General features: G+C 41.7%; 1 protein-coding gene across 1 annotated transcript in view; it reads right to left on the bottom strand.

Moving 5' to 3' along the window:
* KNTC1 (kinetochore associated 1) overlaps positions 1–23,918 on the bottom strand; it is a 1,377,837-nt gene that overhangs the window by 1,279,170 nt on the left and 74,749 nt on the right. The window lies entirely within an intron of this gene.

Raw genomic sequence — 23,918 nt, 5'->3', positions numbered from 1 at the left:
AACAGCTATGGCCTTCTGTCCCTTGCGCTTACCAAACAAGACAAACAAGGAAGATGGCTGACGAAAGTTTTTGGTAGAAAAATGAGTTACAAAGTCTGTAAAAAAAAAATGAATGCTTTACCCCCTACAATTGTATAGGAGAAATTCTCACTGAATAATACAGGAACAATTGTTTAACCATTCATACTTTATCTTTATTGGTTTAACTATTCAAATCATACACACTTAAAAACACTAAAACTCTCTAGATATCAATATATAGCATAGGTGTGTAAATAATTCCTCTGAGAATCATGTATCTAGATGTGAAACATTGTAATTGGTTTGAATAATATCAAGCAGTCAGATACAAACAATATCTTTTGTAGCTGACTATTAATAAATTCAGAAATAACGTAACAAGAGGACCTGTTAATATGTGTCAGATTACATGATTAAAGCTATCTAGCTAATACTCAATCTGTAATTATAAAGTCCTTGCTTCCACAGTTAACTTTAGCACAGCTGTTCAGTGTAATAGACTCTGTCTGCTAAAGCCCCTTCTATAGCGGGGGCTACAACGTTTTAACTATTCAATCATACACGTTTAAAAACACAAACTCTCTAGATATCAATATATAGCATAGGTGTGTGAATAATTCCTCTGAGAATCATGTATCTAGATGTGAAACATTGTAATTGGTTTGTATAATATCAAGCATATTATACGTTCTATATTTTCTTATTGTACATACTTTCAGATGATTATTGTCATGCTAATGATGTATTTAATATTTTCATTATAATACTAACATGTAATAAATAGATCGAAAACCCTGCATATGGTCCTATTGCCAAATAATCTCTCTGTATTATAATACAAAGTACACACAACAAGTGAAAGTATGTACAATAAGAAAATGTAGAACTTATTCTTCAGCAGCAAAATAAAGAACTCCCTGATAAAGTAACATATATTATCGTAACCAACATGTATAAGTTGGCAACATGTAACAGAGTATAGCATAAGGCTTCAAATGAAAAATGTATCCCCATTGGATGCCTACACATGATTGACATGCAATCCTACCAATCAGAATCAAGATAATCCCTCATGATCATCCAATCCCACACAAGGTGGGATTCATGAACCAGTAAATAGATTTACCAAACAGCCGGCGTGTAACCCCTCTGAGAAAGCGTGAGCGAAACAAGTGTCAGGGGTCTGGCTTCCGAGAGTACATACTCTCCATGAGAATTGTTGATTGCAAAAAATTTTGCCAATAGCTTGTAAATATGTGTTATATTCTGAGATCAGACTGTCAAGGTATATTTGGGGTAAATAAATATATATATTTTAATCATATATTTTAAGGCTATGCAATACAATTATATTTATTCAGATCTGAACCGGTCAGCAGAAAGGACTCATTTCTGTCAGACAAACTGGCTTCAGACAGGTTTGGTTCTCCCCCACTTCTTCAATTACACAGGAAACTAATAAAAAATACTTTAAAAGAGAAATTCCTAGCTAAAGTGAGAACAATAGAACATTTGTTTTAATTAAAATGTAGCCACAGTTTCAGAAACCATATGTGTGATTGCTTGGGAATGCGAGATAAAATCTATTTACCCCTCCCAATATACCTAAGAATCTAGCTCAGGTGACAAATCTTGTAACAGTTTCAGCGTTTGCACTTAGGTGCAGGGGACCCCATGTGGGGCAGTGAAGGCCTTGGGAAACAAAAGACAAATGCTATGGTGTGAATCTAAAGTTACTGAAAGGGCAGTGAAGGCCTTAGCCAACAGACAAATGCTAAGGTGTGACTCTGAAAACCTACTGAACATACAGCAAACAATCATTTTTTTTTCTGTTTGAATACATGCCTCAGAATGTATTAAATATAGAAATTTGGGAAATTGTCTAATTCTCTATTATTACATGAATATTTGCTAAGCTTGGGAGATAACTGTTTTAGTCAGTCAAAAATGTTTAATAACCTCTGTATTGTTTATATTTTTCAGACATATAATCTCAGATCTGCATGAAGAAGGTTCATACATCCTGGGCTTATTAGAAACATAAAATATGGCATATTCTTGTTGGAATACAATACAATACTGAATTCAAAATAGGCTATTATTTATATATAAATGCCAGGATACTGATAAAATTGTAATGCATTTTAAGCTAATAATTAGCAGTATTAAATTGCCTTAATATAATAAAATGTTAATAATATAACATATTTGGTATCAGAATAATCAGAAAAAAATAACCTCATATTAACCATCTGTAATTGGGGTTATATATGATTAATGCAGAGAGTGTAATCTGATTAAATAACCATTTATGAAAATAATTAACTTGCTTAAAAATGTTTTAGAAATGTAAAGGTGAATTTGTTTTGTTTGTATGTCTGCTGCCACCTAGTGTTATGATGCGAAATTGCAGCCATGAGATGATTGGTTGTTGCAAAGAATGCATTTCCTTGACAACACATTTACCAAATAAACCAATCCATGTTCAGTTGCAAGAACCAATCCAAGACAAGGCCGTGGGCGTTTCCAATATTCACCAATGACTGATAATAATCAAAAACGGGGAGGGGTGAAGTCAGATGATTTAAACCCCAGCATTATCCCCAAATTTTGAATTTCTGAGGTGAAATTGGATCTGTTAAGAAACATTGGAAACTGGATTGCTGTTTATTTGGTGATGTATACAGGTTTCATGTACGATAAGTTATATGCATAGCCATTACAGTTAATAGATTTAAAGAGCAGATTGTACTTTTAAACTTTGTGTCATTGTTTTAGTTAGCTCTTAGCCTGCCTATTTGTATGCAAGCATTTAAAGTAAGCATTTACTATTGCTGTATGTAGCAGAGTTAAAGAAATAGTTTGGATTTTAAGTTAGCATTTCATAGCCTATGTATTGTTAACTAATCCCAATCTTAAATTGTTTATCTATGCAAATATATAATAATAATTCAGAGAAATAAATTGTATTTCAAATTGGTAGTCACAGCCTACATATTGTTTAAATCTGTATCTGATTTGTTAAGTAACTCATCTGTGCAAGTTCTGATATTGTAAGTTAATTATGTATTAGGATAAATTGCAGTTAAATAGCAGAATATATAGATTACCCTATTGATTATAAGCACGGTTGCTTGGATGTTAAAGGCTATTTATAAATAAGGTTGGTTTTAAAGGTAAGCGTGTATGAACTTTGCATAGCATATTTAAATAGTTTTCAAGCGCATATAATATTATTTCATATTCCTTTTATTGCAAATATATTTCAAAAATGTTCATGGATATTAACTAAATAAAAGAGTTCAGGTATTTATATTAATTTTATTTGTTGTCTTAGTAGAAGTATATTGATTGTGGTTCAGTCTAAAGGAAGATTGTTAAATATATTCCCTGCCATATACTCACACATTGTTTGGAGAATACCGCTAAGATTTTCATAAATATACTGACAAGACGTTATGCTATGATAGTGAAACAAGTCAGTTAAACGTTAATCTAGCCCCGCTATAGAATGGGCTTAAGCAGACAGAATCTATTACACTGAACAGCTGTGCTAAAGTTACCTGTGTAAGCGAGGACTTTATAATTACAGATAGAGTATTAGCTAGATAGCTTTAATCTCGAAATCTGACATCCCACATATTAACAGGTCCTCTTGTTACATTATTTCTGAATTTATTAATAGCCGGCTACAAAAGATATTGTTTGTATCCGACTGCTTGATATTATACAAACCAACTACAATGTTTCAAATCTAGATACATGCTTCTCAGAGGAATTATTCACACACCTATGCTATATATTAATATCTAGAGAGTTTAAGTGTTTTTAAACTTGTATGATTGAATAGTTAAACCAATAAAGAAGTATGAATGGTTAAACAATCGTTCCTGTATTATTCAGTGAGAATTATCCCTATACAATTGTAGGGGTAAAGCACTCTTTTTTGCTACAGACTTTGTAACTCATTTTTCTATGAGCCTCCTTAGTGCTATATTGCCCCCCTAACAGGTGCTTGTTGATTACAAAAATATTTGGCACCTATAGGTACTTACCATTAGTACTAATTTACCTACTATCTTGTTACGAAAGTTCTTGGTAGCATGAAGATAGAAGTTTAATGCTCTAACCACATCCAGATTATGTAACAACCTCTCCTTGGAAGGATTGGCACAAAGAGACTGGACAATATCTAGGTTTATATTGTGAGTTAAAACAACCTTAGGTAAAACCCCCAGTTGTGTCCTCAGCACAGCCTTATCAGAGTGGAAAACCAAGTAATGCAGGTCACACTGGAGAGCAGACAATTCAGAAACTCTATGAGCAGAGGAAATAGCTAAGAAGAAGATCACATTCCAAGTGAGTAACAAAATCAACAGAATGCATAGGCTGAAATGGAGCCAGTTGAAGAACTCTCAGAACAAGGTTAAAGCTCCATGGGGGAGCAACAGGTTTGAAAAAAGGACTGAACATCTGGCAAATGAGTCAACTTTCTATGCAACGAAAATGAAAGGGCAGAAATCTAACCCTTAAGTGAACTTGCCAACAGGCCCTCCTGAAGAAATTGCATGATACGTGGAATCTTTACCTTATGCCAGGATAATCCACGCTCCTCACACCAATAGAGGTAAGGCTCTCCAAACCTCATGGTAAATAGGTCGTAACAGGCTTGCACACCTGAATGAGTATCATTCACTGCCTCAGAGAATCCTCTCTGAGACAAGACTAGCTGTTCAATCTTCATGCAGTCAGCCTCAGAGTATCTAGGTTTGGATAGAAGGGCCTTGAGCTAGAAGGGCCAGCCTCAGAGACAACCGACATGGAGGAGAAGACGGCTTTCTCACTAGGTCTGTATACCAGGTCCTGCGTGGCCATGAAGGAGCCAAGAAAACCACTGAAATTCCCTCCTGTTTGATTCAACCTACCACTCGGGGCAACAGAACAATCGGAGGAAACAGATACACTAGGTTAAAGTGCAAGGATACAGTCAGTGCGTCCACCAACTCTGCCTGAGGATCTCTCGATCCGTATCTCGGTAATTTGGCATTGAGACAGGAAGCCATCAGATCCATCTCCGGACACCCCCACCTGTGGGTGATCTCGCAGAACACATCCTGATTTAGGGTCCATTCCCCTGAGTGAAGTCTCTGTATGCTCAGGAAATCCACTTATTAATTCTCCACACCTGGGATGTATATGGCTGATATTTGACAATAAGTCTCTGCTCATTGAAGAATGCGGGATACCACCAGCAATGCGAGAGAGCTCTGCATTCTGCCCTGATGGATGGTTGACATAAGCCACTGTTGATGTGATGTTGTCAAAATGGAATCTAATATAGCGGGCGAAATTAAGCTGGAGCCACGACAGAAGAGTATTGAAGATGGCCTCAATTCTAGAATGTTGATAGGAAGAGTCGCTTCCTCTTAATGCCAGGTTCTCTGAGCTCTCAGAGAGCCCCACACAATGCCCACCCTGAAAAGCTTGCATCCATTGAGATAATCACCCAGGATAGGCGCAGGAAGCATGTACCCTGAAGGATGGGCTTCTGTGACAGACAACAAGAGAGACAGAGATATTATCCAAGATAGGTCTGAATGATCTCCTTTCCATTGTCTGAGCATACATAATTGTATTGAGGTCTCAGATTAAAGAGAGCAAACGCAATAAGCATCCGAAGCCACACCCATAAGACCTACCACCTCCATGCATTGAGCAACCAAAGGCTGACGAGAGGATTGGAGCAGACGACAGGCCGCTTAAAGTGAATGTCAACTTTCACGAATGAAAGCCCAGTTTTTTAAAAATACTATTAAAAACAGGAGCACTTTCATTCATGAAAGTTTACATTGTAGCCATTCTTTTAAAATACTTACCTTTTATTCCTAGCAAGTGTGGAACACTAGAGCAGAGATTCCGCCGCCCCCAGGACGTCTCTACTTACTTCTGAAATGACAAATCCGGCTTCCTCCAATCACGGCGTAGCCTCAGGCAATGTTTGCTCTGGGGAGAAGCCACCTGGAGGTGGGGGAATCTCTGCTCCGGTGTTCCACGCTTGCAAGGAATACAAGCCAAGTATTTTAAAAGAACGGCTGCAATGTAAACTTTCATGAATGAAAGTGCCCCTGTTTAAATAGTATTTTTAAAAAACATAATTTATGCTTACCGGATAAATGTATTCCTCTTGTGGTGTATCCAGTCCACGGATCATCCATTACTTGTGGGATATTCTCATTCCCAACAGGAAGTTGCAAGAGGACACCCACAGCAGAGCTGTCTATATAGCTCCTCCCCTCACTGCCATATCCAGTCATTCGACCGAAAACAAGCAGAGAAAGGAGAAACCATAGGGTGCAGTGGTGACTGTAGTTTAAAATTAAAAAATACCTGCCTTAAAATGACAGGGCGGGCCGTGGACTGGATACACCACAAGAGAAATAAATTTATCAGGTAAGCATAAATTATGTTTTCTCTTGTAAGGTGTATCCAGTCCACGGATCATCCATTACTTGTGGGATACCAATAGCAAAGCTAAAGTACACGGATGAAGGGAGGGACAAGGCAGGTACCACTGCCTGTAAAACCTTTCTCCCAAAAATAGCCTCCGAAGAAGCAAAAGTATCAAATTTGTAGAATTCTGAAAAAGTATGAAGCGAAGACCAAGTCGCCGCCTTGCAAATCTGTTCAACAGAAGCCTCATTTTTAAAGGCCCACGTGGAAACCACAGCTCTAGTAGAATGAGCTGTAATCCTTTCTGGAGGCTGCTGGCCAGCAGTCTCATAGGCTAAGCGGATTATGCTTCTTAGCCAAAAAGAAAGAGGTTGCCGAAGCCTTTTGACCTCTCCTCTGTCCAGAGTAGACAACAAACAAAGCAGATGTTTGATGAAAATCTTTAGTAGCTTGTAAGTAAAACTTTAAAGCACGAACCACGTCCAGATTGTGTGAAACATAGAAATGTCCACAGCACAATATGCTTAAAAAGTATCTTTATTGACAAAAGATAGAGCGACGTTTCGTGACTGCTGTCACTTAATCATGCTATACATACAATACTCAAAGGTAATCCTTTTAAACTAGTTTACTTGGCGCCAATACTTTTTACACTTGAGCGCCACCTGCTGCACAAAAACAGAATTTATGTTTACCTGATAAATTACTTTCTCCAACGGTGTGTCCGGTCCACGGCGTCATCCTTACTTGTGGGATATTCTCTTCCCCAACAGGAAATGGCAAAGAGCCCAGCAAAGCTGGTCACATGATCCCTCCTAGGCTCCGCCTACCCCAGTCATTCGACCGACGTTAAGGAGGAATATTTGCATAGGAGAAACCATATGGTACCGTGGTGACTGTAGTTAAAGAAAATAAATTATCAGACCTGATTAAAAAAAAACCAGGGCGGGCCGTGGACCGGACACACCGTTGGAGAAAGTAATTTATCAGGTAAACATAAATTCTGTTTTCTCCAACATAGGTGTGTCCGGTCCACGGCGTCATCCTTACTTGTGGGAACCAATACCAAAGCTTTAGGACACGGATGAAGGGAGGGAGCAAATCAGGTCACCTAAATGGAAGGCACCACGGTTTGCAAAACCTTTCTCCCAAAAATAGCCTCAGAAGAAGCAAAAGTATCAAACTTGTAAAATTTGGTAAAAGTGTGCAGTGAAGACCAAGTCGCTGCCCTACATATCTGATCAACAGAAGCCTCGTTCTTGAAGGCCCATGTGGAAGCCACAGCCCTAGTGGAATGAGCTGTGATTCTATCGGGAGGCTGCCGTCCGGCAGTCTCGTAAGCCAATCTGATGATGCTTTTAATCCAAAAAGAGAGAGAGGTAGAAGTTGCTTTTTGACCTCTCCTTTTACCGGAATAAACAACAAACAAGGAAGATGTTTGTCTAAAATCCTTTGTAGCTTCTAAATAGAATTTTAGAGCGCGAACAACATCCAAATTGTGCAACAAACGTTCCTTCTTTGAAACTGGTTTCGGACACAGAGAAGGTACGATAATCTCCTGGTTAATGTTTTTGTTAGAAACAACTTTTGGAAGAAAACCAGGTTTAGTACGTAAAACCACCTTATCTGCATGGAACACCAGATAAGGAGGAGAACACTGCAGAGCAGATAATTCTGAAACTCTTCTAGCAGAAGAAATTGCAACTAAAAACAAAACTTTCCAAGATAATAACTTAATATCAACGGAATGTAAGGGTTCAAACGGAACCCCCTGAAGAACTGAAAGAACTAAATTGAGACTCCAAGGAGGAGTCAAAGGTTTGTAAACAGGCTTAATTCTAACCAGAGCCTGAACAAAGGCTTGAACATCTGGCACAGCTGCCAGCTTTTTGTGAAGTAACACAGACAAGGCAGAAATCTGTCCCTTCAGGGAACTTGCAGATAATCCTTTTTCCAATCCTTCTTGAAGGAAGGATAGAATCTTAGGAATCTTAACCTTGTCCCAAGGGAATCCTTTAGATTCACACCAACAGATATATTTTTTCCAAATTTTGTGGTAAATCTTTCTAGTTACAGGCTTTCTGGCCTGAACAAGAGTATCGATAACAGAATCTGAGAACCCTCGCTTCGATAAGATCAAGCGTTCAATCTCCAAGCAGTCAGCTGGAGTGAAACCAGGTTCGGATGTTCGAACGGACCCTGAACAAGAAGGTCTCGTCTCAAAGGTAGCTTCCAAGGTGGAGCCGATGACATATTCACCAGATCTGCATACCAAGTCCTGCGTGGCCACGCAGGAGCTATCAAGATCACCGACGCCCTCTCCTGATTGATCCTGGCTACCAGCCTGGGGATGAGAGGAAACGGCGGGAACACATAAGCTAGTTTGAAGGTCCAAGGTGCTACTAGTGCATCCACTAGAGCCGCCTTGGGATCCCTGGATCTGGACCCGTAGCAAGGAACTTTGAAGTTCTGACGAGAGGCCATCAGATCCATGTCTGGAATGCCCCACAGCTGAGTGACTTGGGCAAAGATTTCCGGATGGAGTTCCCACTCCCCCGGATGCAATGTCTGACGACTCAGAAAATCCGCTTCCCAATTTTCCACTCCTGGGATGTGGATAGCGGACAGGTGGCAGGAGTGAGACTCCGCCCATAGAATGATTTTGGTCACTTCTTCCATCGCTAGGGAACTTTCCTTGTTCCCCCCTGATGGTTGATGTACGCAACAGTTGTCATGTTGTCTGATTGAAACCGTATGAACTTGGCCCTCGCTAGCTGAGGCCAAGCCTTGAGAGCATTGAATATCGCTCTCAGTTCCAGAATATTTATCGGTAGAAGAGATTCTTCCCGAGACCAAAGACCCTGAGCTTTCAGGGATCCCCAGACCGCGCCCCAGCCCATCAGACTGGCGTCGGTCGTGACAATGACCCACTCTGGTCTGCGGAATGTCATCCCTTGTGACAGGTTGTCCAGGGACAGCCACCAACGGAGTGAGTCTCTGGTCCTCTGATTTACTTGTATCTTCGGAGACAAGTCTGTATAATCCCCATTCCACTGACTGAGCATGCACAGTTGTAATGGTCTTAGATGAATGCGCGCAAAAGGAACTATGTCCATTGCCGCTACCATCAACCCGATCACTTCCATGCACTGAGCTATGGAAGGAAGAGGAACGGAATGAAGTATCCGACAAGAGTCTAGAAGCTTTGTTTTTCTGGCCTCTGTCAGAAATATCCTCATTTCTAAGGAGTCTATTATTGTTCCCAAGAAGGGAACCCTTGTTGACGGAGATAGAGAACTCTTTTCCACGTTCACTTTCCATCCGTGAGATCTGAGAAAGGCCAGGACTATGTCCGTGTGAGCCTTTGCTTGAGGAAGGGACGACGCTTGAATCAGAATGTCGTCCAAATAAGGTACTACAGCAATGCCCCTTGGTCTAGCTAGAAGGGACCCTAGTACCTTTGTGAAAATCCTTGGAGCAGTGGCTAATCCGAAAGGAAGCGCCACGAACTGGTAATGCTTGTCCAGGAATGCGAACCTTAGGAACCGATGATGTTCCTTGTGGATAGGAATATGTAGATACGCATCCTTTAAATCCACCGTGGTCATGAATTGACCTTCCTGGATGGAAGGAAGAATAGTTCGAATGGTTTCCATCTTGAACGATGGAACCTTGAGAAACTTGTTTAAGATCTTGAGATCTAAGATTGGTCTGAACGTTCCCTCTTTTTTGGGAACTATGAACAGATTGGAGTAGAACCCCATCCCTTGTTCTCTTAATGGAACAGGATGAATCACTCCCATTTTTAACAGGTCTTCTACACAATGTAAGAATGCCTGTCTTTTTATGTGGTCTGAAGACAACTGAGACCTGTGGAACCTCCCCCTTGGGGGAAGCCCCTTGAATTCCAGAAGATAACCTTGGGAGACTATTTCTAGCGCCCAAGGATCCAGAACATCTCTTGCCCAAGCCTGAGCGAAGAGAGAGAGTCTGCCCCCCACCAGATCCGGTCCCGGATCGGGGGCCAACATTTCATGCTGTCTTGGTAGCAGTGGCAGGTTTCTTGGCCTGCTTTCCCTTGTTCCAGCCTTGCATTGGTCTCCAAGCTGGCTTGGCTTGAGAAGTATTACCCTCTTGCTTAGAGGACGTAGCACTTTGGGCTGGTCCGTTTCTACGAAAGGGACGAAAATTAGGTTTATTTTTTGCCTTGAAAGGCCGATCCTGAGGAAGGGCGTGGCCCTTACCCCCAGTGATATCAGAGATAATCTCTTTCAAGTCAGGGCCAAACAGCGTTTTCCCCTTGAAAGGAATGTTAAGTAGCTTGTTCTTGGAAGACGCATCAGCCGACCAAGATTTCAACCAAAGCGCTCTGCGCGCCACAATAGCAAACCCAGAATTCTTAGCCGCTAACCTAGCCAATTGCAAAGTGGCGTCTAGGGTAAAAGAATTAGCCAATTTGAGAGCATTGATTCTGTCCATAATCTCCTCATAAGGAGGAGAATCACTATCGACCGCCTTTATCAGCTCATCGAACCAGAAACATGCGGCTGTAGCGACAGGGACAACGCATGAAATCGGTTGTAGAAGGTAACCCTGCTGAACAAACATCTTTTTAAGCAAACCCTCTAATTTTTTATCCATAGGATCTTTGAAAGCACAACTATCCTCTATGGGTATAGTGGTGCGTTTGTTTAAAGTGGAAACCGCTCCCTCGACCTTGGGGACTGTCTGCCATAAGTCCTTTCTGGGGTCGACCATAGGAAACAATTTTTTAAATATGGGGGGAGGGACGAAAGGAATACCGGGCCTTTCCCATTCTTTATTAACAATGTCCGCCACCCGCTTGGGTATAGGAAAAGCTTCTGGGAGCCCCGGCACCTCTAGGAACTTGTCCATTTTACATAGTTTCTCTGGGATGACCAACTTGTCACAATCATCCAGAGTGGATAATACCTCCTTAAGCAGAATGCGGAGATGTTCCAACTTAAATTTAAATGTAATCACATCAGGTTCAGCATGTTGAGAAATGTTCCCTGAATCAGTAATTTCTCCCTCAGACAAAACCTCCCTGGCCCCATCAGACTGGGTTAGGGGCCCTTCAGAAACATTATTATCAGCGTCGTCATGCTCTTCAGTATCTAAAACAGAGCAGTCGCGCTTACGCTGATAAGTGTTCATTTTGGCTAAAATGTTTTTGACAGAATTATCCATTACAGCCGTTAATTGTTGCATAGTAAGGAGTATTGGCGCGCTAGATGTACTAGGGGCCTCCTGAGTGGGCAAGACTCGTGTAGACGAAGGAGGGAATGATGCAGTACCATGCTTACTCCCCTCACTTGAGGAATCATCTTGGGCCTCATTGTCATTGTCACATAAATCACATTTATTTAAATGAATAGGAATTCTGGCTTCCCCACATTCAGAACACAGTCTATCTGGTAGTTCAGACATGTTAAACAGGCATAAACTTGATAACAAAGTACAAAAAACGTTTTAAAATAAAACCGTTACTGTCACTTTAAATTTTAAACTGAACACACTTTATTACTGCAATTGCGAAAAAACATGAAGGAATTGTTCAAAATTCACCAAATTTTCACCACAGTGTCTTAAAGCCTTAAAAGTATTGCACACCAAATTTGGAAGCTTTAACCCTTAAAATAACGGAACCGGAGCCGTTTTGAACTTTAACCCCTTTACAGTCCCTGGTATCTGCTTTGCTGAGACCCAACCAAGCCCAAAGGGGAATACGATACCAAATGACGCCTTCAGAAAGTCTTTTCTAAGTATCAGAGCTCCTCTCACATGCGACTGCATGCCATGCCTCTCAAAAACAAGTGCGCAACACCGGCGCGAAAATGAGGCTCTGCCTATGCTTTGGGAAAGCCCCTAAAGAATAAGGTGTCTAAAACCGTGCCTGCCGATATTATTATATCAAAATACCCAAATAAAATGATTCCTCAAGGCTAAATATGTGTTAATAATGAATCGATTTAGCCCAGAAAAAGTCTACAGTCTTAATAAGCCCTTGTGAAGCCCTTATTTACGATCGTAATAAACATGGCTTACCGGATCCCATAGGGAAAATGACAGCTTCCAGCATTACATCGTCTTGTTAGAATGTGTCATACCTCAAGCAGCAAGAGACTGCTCACTGTTCCCCCAACTGAAGTTAATTGCTCTCAACAGTCCTGTGTGGAACAGCCATGGATTTTAGTGACGGTTGCTAAAATCATTTTCCTCATACAAACAGAAATCTTCATCTCTTTTCTGTTTCTGAGTAAATAGTACATACCAGCACTATTTCAAAATAACAAACTCTTGATTGAATAATAAAAACTACAGTTAAACACTAAAAAACTCTAAGCCATCTCCGTGGAGATGTTGCCTGTACAACGGCAAAGAGAATGACTGGGGTAGGCGGAGCCTAGGAGGGATCATGTGACCAGCTTTGCTGGGCTCTTTGCCATTTCCTGTTGGGGAAGAGAATATCCCACAAGTAAGGATGACGCCGTGGACCGGACACACCTATGTTGGAGAAACATATTACTCTTGAAACATTCAAAATTTATACACTTTGTAACAAAACACTTTTTGTTAAAGATACATGGTTAAACATTTTTGCAGCAAGGAAATACTATCTATACAATATCTGAAGCAGTTATAACCTACCCTGATAACAGCACTACATATCTATGCATTATTGTGAATTAGATTTAATTAGACTCATTCTTCACCAAAAAACTGACCAATCGTAATCCCTATTCATGCCATAAGGTACTAATGATCCCAATTTATGAATCCAATGCATTTCTTTTTGTTTTAACATTTTCTCACGATCACCACCCATTCTCTGCGGGCCCACATGATCAATAACCTGCCACCGGAGCTGGCTGATACTGTGTCCTTTCTCCAAAAAATGATTGGAGACTGGTGCCTCCCTGTTCCCACACCTAATATTGGAGCGGTGCTGGCTTAGCCTATCTTTCACTTTTCTTACCGTCTCTCCAATATAGATGAGGGAACACGGACACTTAATTAGATAGATTACATGTGTAGTGTCACAAGTAAAAAAAATCCTAATAGTATACCGTTTACCACTTCTAGGGTGGACAAACTCTTTGCCCCTTATTACAGAATTAAAACTAATGCATCCTAAACAAGGATAACATCCTACATTCTTCTTTGTTAAATAGCTCTGCTGTAGCTGCTTAGCTGATCCTATATCAGACTTCACAAAATAGTCCCTCAAATTCTTTACCCTTTTATAGGCCATAATAGGTCTCTCTTTAAATTCAATAATATCATTGTTACACCTATGCAATATGGGCCAATGCTTATTAATGATTTTAGCTATTTGTCTCCCATGGGCACTAAATTGTGATGTAAAGATCATTCTCTTATTCTTATCCTTATGATCTTTATTGGTGGTAAGATTATTACTACATCTATCCAATACATGCTGGGGGTAACCTCTATTACGGAATTTTTCTTGCATTTCATTAATCCTTTTATTAAGATTATCTGACTCAGACACAATACGGTGGACTCTCATCAATTGACTCTTGGGTAAGGATTCTACCAAATGACGAGGATGGAAACTATCAAACTCTAGCAATGTATTCCTATCTGTTTCTTTTGAATATAGATCAAATTCCAATCTAAGACCTTTCTTATACACTCTAGTGTCCAAAAACATGATGCTCTCCTCACTGAAATTCAGTGTAAATTCTAAATTTCTCACAGAAGAATTTAGGTCAGTTACAAACTGAACCAGGGAGTCCACGGGGCCCCACCATACGCCAAATATATCGTCTATGAAGCGCCACCAGGCTCCTCCATAATCTTTAAACCATTTATTTTCATAAACGTCCAGATTGTGTAATAGACGCTCCTTCTTTGAAGAAGGATTAGGACACAAAGACGGAACAACAATCTCTTGATTGATATTCTTATTAGATACCACCTTAGGTAAAAAACCAGGTTCGGTACGCAGAACTACCATATCTGCATGGAAGATCAGATAAGGAGAATCACATTGTAAGGGAGATAACTCGGAAACTCTACGAGCCGAGGAAATAGCTACCAAAAAAAGAACTTTCCAAGATAAAAGTTTGATATCTATGGAATGAAGAGGTTCAAACGGAACCCCCTGAAGAACTTTAAGAACCAAATTTAAGCTCCAAGGTGGAGCAACAGGTTTAAACACAGGCTTGATTCTAACTAAAGCCTGACAAAATGCCTGAACGTCTGGGACATCCGCCAGACGCTTGTGCAAAAGAATAGATAGCACAGAAATATGTCCCTTTAAGGAACTAGCTGACAATCCTTTCTCCAATCCTTCTTGGAGAAAAGATAATATTCTGGGAATCCTGACCTTACTCCATGAGTAGCCCTTAGATTCACACCAATAAAGATATTTACGCCATATTTTATGATAGATTTTCCTGGTGACAGGCTTCCGTGCCTGAATTAAGGTATCAATGACTGACTCGGAGAAACCACGCTTTGATAAAATCAAGCGTTCAATCTCCAGGCAGTCAGCCTCAGAGGAATTAGATTTGGATGGTTGAAAGGACCTTGAAGTAGAAGGTCCTGTCTCAGCGGCAGAGTCCATGGTGAAAAGGATAACATGTCCACCAGATCTGCATACCAAGTCCTGCGTGGCCACGCAGGCGCTATCAAGATCACTGATGCTCTCTCCTGCTTGATTTTGGCAATCAGACGAGGGAGCAGAGGAAGCAGTGGAAACACATAAGCCCGGTTGAAGGACCAAGGCGCTGCTAGAGCATCTATCAGCGTTGCCTTGGGGTCCCTGGACCTGGATCCGTAACAAGGAAGCTTGGCGTTCTGGCGAGACGCCATGAGATCCAGTTCTGGTTCGCCCCAACGAAGAACCAATTGTGCAAACACCTCCGGATGGAGTTCCCACTCCCCCGGATGAAAAGTCTGTCGACTTAGAAAATCCGCCTCCCAGTTCTCTACACCTGGGATATGGATAGCTGATAGGTGGCAAGAGTGAATCTCTGCCCAGCGAATTATCTTTGAGACTTCTAACATCGCCAGGGAACTCCTTGTTCCCCCTTGATGGTTGATGTAAGCCACAGTCGTGATGTTGTCCGACTGAAATCTGATGAACCTCATTGTCGCTAGATGAGGCCAAGCTTGAAGAGCATTGAATATCGCTCTTAGTTCCAGAATGTTTATTGGAAGGAGTGACTCCTCCTGAGTCCACGATCCCTGAGCCTTCAGGGAGTTCCAGACTGCACCCCAACCTAGAAGGCTGGCATCTGTCGTTAAAATTGTCCAATCTGGCCTGTGAAAGGTCATACCTTTGGACAGATGGACCCGAGATAGCAACCAGAGAAGAGAATCCCTGGTCTCTTGGTCCAGATTCAGTAAAGGGGACAAATCTGTGTAATCCCCATTCCACTGACTGAGCATGCATAGTTGCAGCGGTCTGAGATGTAGGCGTGCAAACGGCACTATGTCCATTGCCGCTACCATTAAGCCGATTACTTCCATGCACTGAGCCACCGAAGGGCGAGGAAGAACACGGCAGGAATTTAGATGTTTTGATAACCTGGACTCCGTCAGGTAAATTTTCATTTCTACAGAATCTATCATAGTCCCTAGGAAGGAAACTCTTGTGAGGGGGGATAGAGAACTCTTTTTCTCGTTCACCTTCCACCCATGCGACCTCAGAAATGCCAACACTATGTCCGTATGAGACTTGGCAATTTGGAAGTTTGACGCCTGAATCAGGATGTCGTCTAAATAAGGGGCCACTGCTATGCCCCGTGGCCTTAGGACCGCCAGAAGCGACCCCAGAACCTTCGTAAAAATTCTTGGGGCTGTAGCTAACCCAAAGGGAAGAGCTACAAACTGGTAGTGCCTGTCTAGGAAGGCAAACCTGAGAAACCGATGATGATCTTAGTGTATCGGAATGTGCAGATAAGCATCCTTTAAATCCACTGTAGTCATGTATTAACCCTCCTGGATCATAGGTAGGATGGTACGAATAGTCTCCATCTTGAATGATGGAACTGAGGAATTTGTTTAAGATCTTTAGATCCAAAATTGGTCTGAAGGTTCCCTCTTTTTTGGGAACCACAAACAGATTTGAGTAAAATCCCTGTCCCTGTTCCTCCTTTGGGACTGGATGGATCACTCCCATAACTAGGAGGTCTTGTACACAGTGTAAGAATGCCTCTCTCTTTATCTGGTTTGCAGATAATTGTGAAAGGTGAAATCTCCCATTTGGGGGGGAAGCCTTGAAGTCCAGAAGATATCCCTGGGATATAATTTCCAACGCCCAGGGATCCTGGACATCTCTTGCCCACGCCTGGGCGAAGAGCGAAAGTCTGCCCCCTACTAGATCCGTTACCGGATAGGGGGCCGTTCCTTCATGCTGTCTTAGAGGCAGCAGCAGGCTTTTTGGCCTGCTTACCCTTGTTCCAGGTCTGGTTAGGTCTCCAGACCGTCTTGGACTGAGCAAAAGTTCCCTCTTGTTTTGCATTAGAGGAAGTTGATGCCGCACTTGCCTTGAAGTTTCGAAAGGCACGAAAATTAGACTGTTTGGCCCTTGGTTTGGACCTATCCTGAGGAAGGGCATGACCTTTTCCTCCAGTGATATCAGCAATAATCTCCTTCAAACCAGGCCCGAATAGGGTCTGACCCTTGAAGGGAATGTTAAGCAGCTTCGATTTAAGTAACGTCAGCTGACCATGATTTAAAACCAGAATTCTTAGCCGTTAGTTTAGTCAAATGAACAATGGCATCAGAAACAAAAGAATTGGCTAGCTTAAGTGCTCTAAGCTTGTCAAGTATTTCATCCAATGGAGTCGCTACCTGTAAAGCCTCTTCCAGAGACTCAAACCAGAACGCCGCAGCAGCAGCGACAGGCGCAATGCATGCAAGGGGCTGTAGGATAAAACCTTCTTGAATAAACATTTTCTTAAGGTAACCCTCTAACTTTTTATCCATTGGATCTAAGAAAGCACAACTGTCCTCGACAGGGATAGTAGTACGTTTTGCTAGAGTAGAAACTGCTCCCTCCACCTTAGGAACTGTCTGCCATAAGTCCCATGTGGTGGCGTCTATTGGAAACATTTTTCTAAAAACAGGAGGGGGAGGGAGCCAGCCAGGGAAATGGCCGCGGCTTAAGTGTGCTCCTGAGCCCTTTCTGACTGAGCAACGTTTTTCTCTCCTAACCGGGGGATAAGTCTGGCCCAAAAGTGCTGTCCGGCACTATAATAGAGAGGAGAATCAAATGTGAAGCCAAAACTTTACCGGTGCTATACTTCACAGCAGGTGACACGCCGCGCAACGGAACAGGCCTAAGAACATCAGAGCCCAGCTGCAGCCTTCGCCGCCGCACACAATCACATACGACTACAACGAGGAGTCTGGCTGCGGGTAAGAGATCTAGATTAATCCTATAACGGACATTTACCTACTTGCCCCGGTATGGTCACATATATGAGAGGCGCGCTGGCCCTATAATTCACAACGCAACTGACACACATAGAGCGGAGGCCCAAATATAAGGGGGACTAAATTTAATCTCCTGGGACAAGATTCATTCAAAGAGAGAGAGGAGTGTTTTAGAAAAGTACTTCAATGCAACGGCAAGGTTTCCTAAGATTTTCCCTAGCATACACAGCTAAACAGGGCCAAAGAAGCTTGAAATGACGCAGCACTACAAAATGTAAACATGCTGTTCAGCTCCACTTGATTTTCTACAGGGGATCTAAAATGTCATGCAAACATAATCGCTCCTAAAATACCTGTGTATGTATGTTTATGGTGCTAACACATTCTAATCTTATGTACTGCCTCAAAATACTTGAAGTTACACCTGGCTGCAAGACAGGAAGCACGCTTTACAGCTTTTCATATGGAGGGGACTCTCTATACAATTTAGCAGTTTTTTAAGGCCACATCTGTAGCTGCTTCTACAAGCTTTGCTCAAAACATACAACAATCATCTGACCTCTATCAGGCAATACTTATCACAAAGGGTACGCTCACACAGTGTCTTTGTTTTTATTCAGGGTAAACATGTCTACCAAAAAATCTAATAAAAAAGGTGCGACACAAAAGCAGAGGAGCCACGTGACCCCCTCAGTTAACGCTTTTTTTAAAGCAGCGGAGGCCAAATCTACAAACCTCAATCCCGCTGAGGATCAGGATTCTGCCGCAGCTTTCTATTCCTCAGACTCAGATTCTGAAACCACAGCTGACTCTATTACAGTACCCAAAGCCCTGTTTGACTCACTGCCCTCGAAAAAGGATTTTTCTGCCCTGGTGTCACAGGTCAAGCAGTGTATCAAAGAGGAAATAAGTGAGCTAAAGAAAGAAATTTCAGATATAGGGCACAGAGTGGAGGCAGCTGAAAATACACTGGACGCTCACTCTTCAGCAATCTCGGACCTTCATACTACTATCCACAAACAAAATGACACCATACTAGGCCTGGAAGACAAAATAGATGACGCTGAAAATCGGAACAGAAGACATAATATCAGAATCAGAGGTGTCCCTGAATCCATCCCTCCCTCTGGCCTAGAGCAATACTTACAAGACTTGTTCAACTCACTGAAACAAACAGAGTCACCCATAAAAATTGATCTTGACAGGGCCCATAGGGCTCTACGACCAAAGACTTTAGATTCGCAACCTCCCAGGGATATAATTGTGCGAGTCACAAATTTCCAAGTTAAAGAAGAACTAATGAAGCTAGCTCGTGACCAGCAACCTGTCAAATATGAAAATGCTGATCTTCAATTTTTCACAGACTTATCACAGAGAACTCTCCTCAAAAGAAGGGAACTTAAACCCTTCACCACACTTCTCAGGAAGTCCAACATCCCATATCGATGGGGGTTCCCCTTTCAATTAATCATACCCTGGCAAGGAAAGAGATTCATATGCACCAACCCAGGAGATGTCAGCCAGATTTGCAAGGCTTTGGACATTATCCCTCCAGAGATAGAGAAGTTACAGGACACACTGGAGCAACACAATCTGAGGCCCAGAAATAACTCCCTCCCACAGAGGCAAGAGTGGCAGCAGGTGCAACAAAGAAAAACACGCAAAATGAATGTGGGCAGCCAAAACTCCTTACCTGAAAGAGCAAGTCCATAAGCCATTTAGGCTGTATCCTTTTTTTTTCTGCTTTTCATTTACTACAGTATTGTATACAGGTCAAAGCTAATTCTCCCTTTTTTAAGGGATAATCGTCACAGGACTGTCACGAGATAGCTGACGATCCAGGACAACCAAGTTAATAATGTTATGCCTACATTAGGTTGTTTAGAGTTTAGAGATTTTTGTTCTCCAATTAGCCTTATATGAAAGTTGTTATATGTTTACATGTGTTTCTCACCCTCTCATTTTCAGGGGCCTATCGGCCATTCCAACATTTAGATCTTGCTGTTCATCCTTTAGCATGCTGCCCAGTAGTTAAATTCTGAAGGTTGTATTATCATATTGTTGTAAGTCTAATGGTGTGACATGTATGTTCTCAGTCAGATGGGAGATAAAGTCTCCTTTAGGTAAAATGATGTATTCTACCCTTTCACTAAGGAAAGGGGTAAAATGTTATTGTATTTGTTTGTTAATTCTTTTTTATTTCTTGTTTTCTTATTTTTTTGTTATCGAGAATGCAATGGACCATTGGCGTATACAAGTGCGCTCGGAGTGGGGAGGTGGGCAGAGCATGGAGGTAATGTCTAGTTATGGCACCCTTAAATCTAAAAATGGTTACTCCACATAAAACACTAGATCAGACCCTTACTATCTTAACCCAAAATGCGAAAGGGCTGAACTGTCCAAACAAACGTAGGATGGCATTGCTAGATTTATCTAGGAAGGGAGGTCATATCCTGATGCTCCAGGAGACACATTTTAAAACCAAACACATACCCAAGTTTTTCTCATCTAACTACCCGCAACATTTTCATAGTACCCACCCCACTAAGAAAGTCAATGGGGTAAGCATTTTAATCCATAAGTCAATGGCTTTTAGCAAACTTCACGTAGAGCATGATAAAGAGGGCAGGTACCTATGCGTGACGGGCCTCCTTTATGGCAAACCCATCACCTTAGTAAACTTATATGCACCTAATAGATTCCAAAGCAAATTTATCCATACTATCACCAATTCCATTCTATCACAAACCAAAGGCTCTCTGTTTATAGCAGGAGACCTAAATGTTCCCCTAGACCCCCACATAGATTGCTCCAACCCTTGTACCAGACAAAAAATCCCGCGTATGCAAAACATATGGAAAAACCTCAAACTGTTAGGGGTCCACGACACCTGGAGATACATAAATCCCCTGAAGTCAGATTTCACTTTTTTCTCATCCCCAAATAAATGCTACTCTAGGCTGGATTACATTTTCATGGATCATCTCTCTCTATCTTTCTTGAAAACAGCTGAGATTAGGCACACTACATGGTCAGATCACTCACTGGTCTCGTGTGACATAGACTGGCCCTCAGCCCCACTTAAGCCCTTTCAATGGAGGCTAGATGAGTCACTTCTCAAGGGGAAACAGCAAGTAAAACGCTTGGCCAAACTCATTAAATCCTATTTCACCATAAATAACACGCCGGATATATCCCATCCCATATTGTGGGAAGCACATAAAAGCACAATAAGAGGAGAACTCATCAAAGTCAAAGCTTATTTAAAAAAAAAAAGGAGAGAGGAGCTTTCCTCTTTAGCTAAAGAAATTGCAGATTTAGACTACCGCCACAAACAATCCCCAGAAAACACTGAAATTATGGCCGACCTAACCTGTAAGCGTGACCAATTAAATAAACTCCTGCACATAGATTCTCAGAGACAACTATTGTCTTTCCAGCAAACATTTTACAGAGAGGGTAATAAGGCAGGGAAATGGCTAGCAAGAGCCTTAAAACACAGACAACAAAAGACATATATTCACTCAATAAAAAACAAATCGGGGAAACACCTTGAGGACACCCACAAAATTGCTGAAGCATTCCAATCTTTCTATCATAAGTTATACAACCTATTCCCAGACAGGACAGCCACGTCTCATAACCAAGTATGTCACCAATATCTCTCTAGCATACAACTACCCCAGCTAAGTGAAGAGCAAAGATAATTCCTGGATAAACCAATTTCTTCTAGGGAGGTGCTGGATGCAATTCATACCCTAAAACCTAATAAAGCTCCGGGCCCGGACGGGTTTTCAGGTTTATACTATAAAACCTTTTCAAAATACTTGGTCCCACATTTAACCTCTTTATTTAACCAGATAGCGGACGGCTCCACATTCCCTGACACTATGCTTCAAGCACATATCTCAGTACTAGAGAAACCAGGCAAGGTGCCTGATAACCCTGCCAATTTCAGACCTATCTCCCTCCTTAACACTGATTTAAAACTGTATGCTAAAATTCTGGCCACGCGCATAAACCAAATTCTTCCACAAATAATTCATCAGGATCAATCAGGTTTCGTACCCAATAGAGAGGCTAAAGACAACACCGTGAAACCTTATAGAATTTGTATCTAAGACCGAAACACCAGCCCTTTTTTTGTCCACTGATGCCGAGAAGGCATTTGACAGACTTGACTGGACTTACTTACAGACGACTTTAGGACGTTTTAATTTCCCAAATCGATTCATTCAAAAAATTATGGCCCTCTACACTAATCCCACAGCGCAGGTCAGGGTAAATGGGACTCTCTCTGAAGCTTTTTGAAATAAGGAACGGGTCAAGGCAAGGCTGTCCCCTTTCCCCGCTGCTTTTCATAATATCCCTAGAGCCCCTTGCAATTAGAATTAGGGAGAACTTGCTTATTAAAGGAATAACAGTAGGATCTAAACAACACAAAACTACCATTTATGCAGATGACCTTTTACTGACATTGACGGACCCTCTTAACTCTATCACACATGTGATGTCGGAACTTTCCTCTTTTGGTGAGGTTTCCAATTTTTCCATTAACATGACAAAATCAGAATTTTTACCGGTTTTGATCCCCCAATGGATGCTAGAGGACATTAGAGCCCTTTGCCCCCTTAAGGCACAAACCAGTCGCCTTAAATACCTGGGAATTTATCTGACGCCTGACAGTCAACTAACGCGTAAATTTAACTATGATGAACTCATCAATGAGTTCCAATCCCTGACTTCCTCTTGGCTTTTAAAGAATATTTCGTGGTTAGGGAGAATTCAGGCAGCAAAAATGGTCCTTCTACCCAAAGCTCTGTACATACTCCAGACAGTACCAACCCAACACATCTCTAGAGAAATTGACATCTTGCAAAAAATACTGAATGACTACATATGGAGGCGCAGGCCACCACGCATTAATAAAAGCACGATTTATAAAGCCCCAGACCTGGGTGGACTGGGGGTACCTCACCTCCACTCATATAAACTAGCGATATCTCTTCAACGGGTGTTGGAATGGTGTGGCTCTAATGGGACCCAACCTAAGGGATGGGTGCAGATAGAAACTTACATGGCAGACACAAACCACCTAGGTAGCAAATGCTGGAACTCTCAAGCATTGGGGAACCATAAAATATCAACGTCCTCCATCTCCAACGAGACGTGGAGGGATTGGCGATTTATTCTCAAGGCGCTCCCAAAAATTTCCTCAAAATACTCTCCACTCACAAGCCTGTTGTCTAACCCGGAATTCCCACCGGGACTCATACAGGAAAGGGGTTTACACACAACTCATGACCCTTTAATACGGATTCATACCTTGCTAGATAATAATAAGCTAATGTCAAAACAACAAGTCGATTCCCTCTCTCTCCCCTTCTTTACCTCCTGGTTCAACTACCATCAAGCGAGACATTTCATACTCACACACAAACAAAAAGCTGATTTCTTGCGACCCTTAACAAAATTCGAGCAATATTGCTTGAGTGACCTAAAGGCTCTTAGATCTGTCTCCACTCTATATAAACTAGTGTTGGAAAATAGGTTCCCAAGTTTACCCTTGTACACCGCAGGATGGGACAGGGAGCTAGACACAACCACAAGTAAAGCAGACTGGCATAATAGATTCGAAAATCTATCACACTCCGCACATTCCTCAAGAGCAAAGGAAACAAACATAAAAAATGTTACCCGCTGGTATCTAACCCCAACCAAAATTAAGCGTATCTTCAGAGGCAGCTCTGATGCATGCTGGAGAGGCTGTAGTCAACCTGGAAGTATGGCTCATATTTGGTGGGATTGTGTGCCCATAAGAAACTTCTGGACAGCAGTTTTCCGAGAAATTAACGCAGTTCTTGCCACACAACTCCTCCCAAGCATAGAAATGGTCCTTCTACACGACTCCCCCCAAATAACATGTAAAATCCGTAGACAACTATTCTACATTTTGGTAAACACTGCGAAACAAATGATCCCCAGATGTTGGAAATCCACTAAAATCCCCA

This window comes from Bombina bombina, chromosome 2, assembly GCF_027579735.1.
Source record: "Bombina bombina isolate aBomBom1 chromosome 2, aBomBom1.pri, whole genome shotgun sequence".
Classification (NCBI taxonomy): domain Eukaryota; kingdom Metazoa; phylum Chordata; class Amphibia; order Anura; family Bombinatoridae; genus Bombina; species Bombina bombina.
This window is presented reverse-complemented; position numbering and strand designations above follow the sequence as displayed.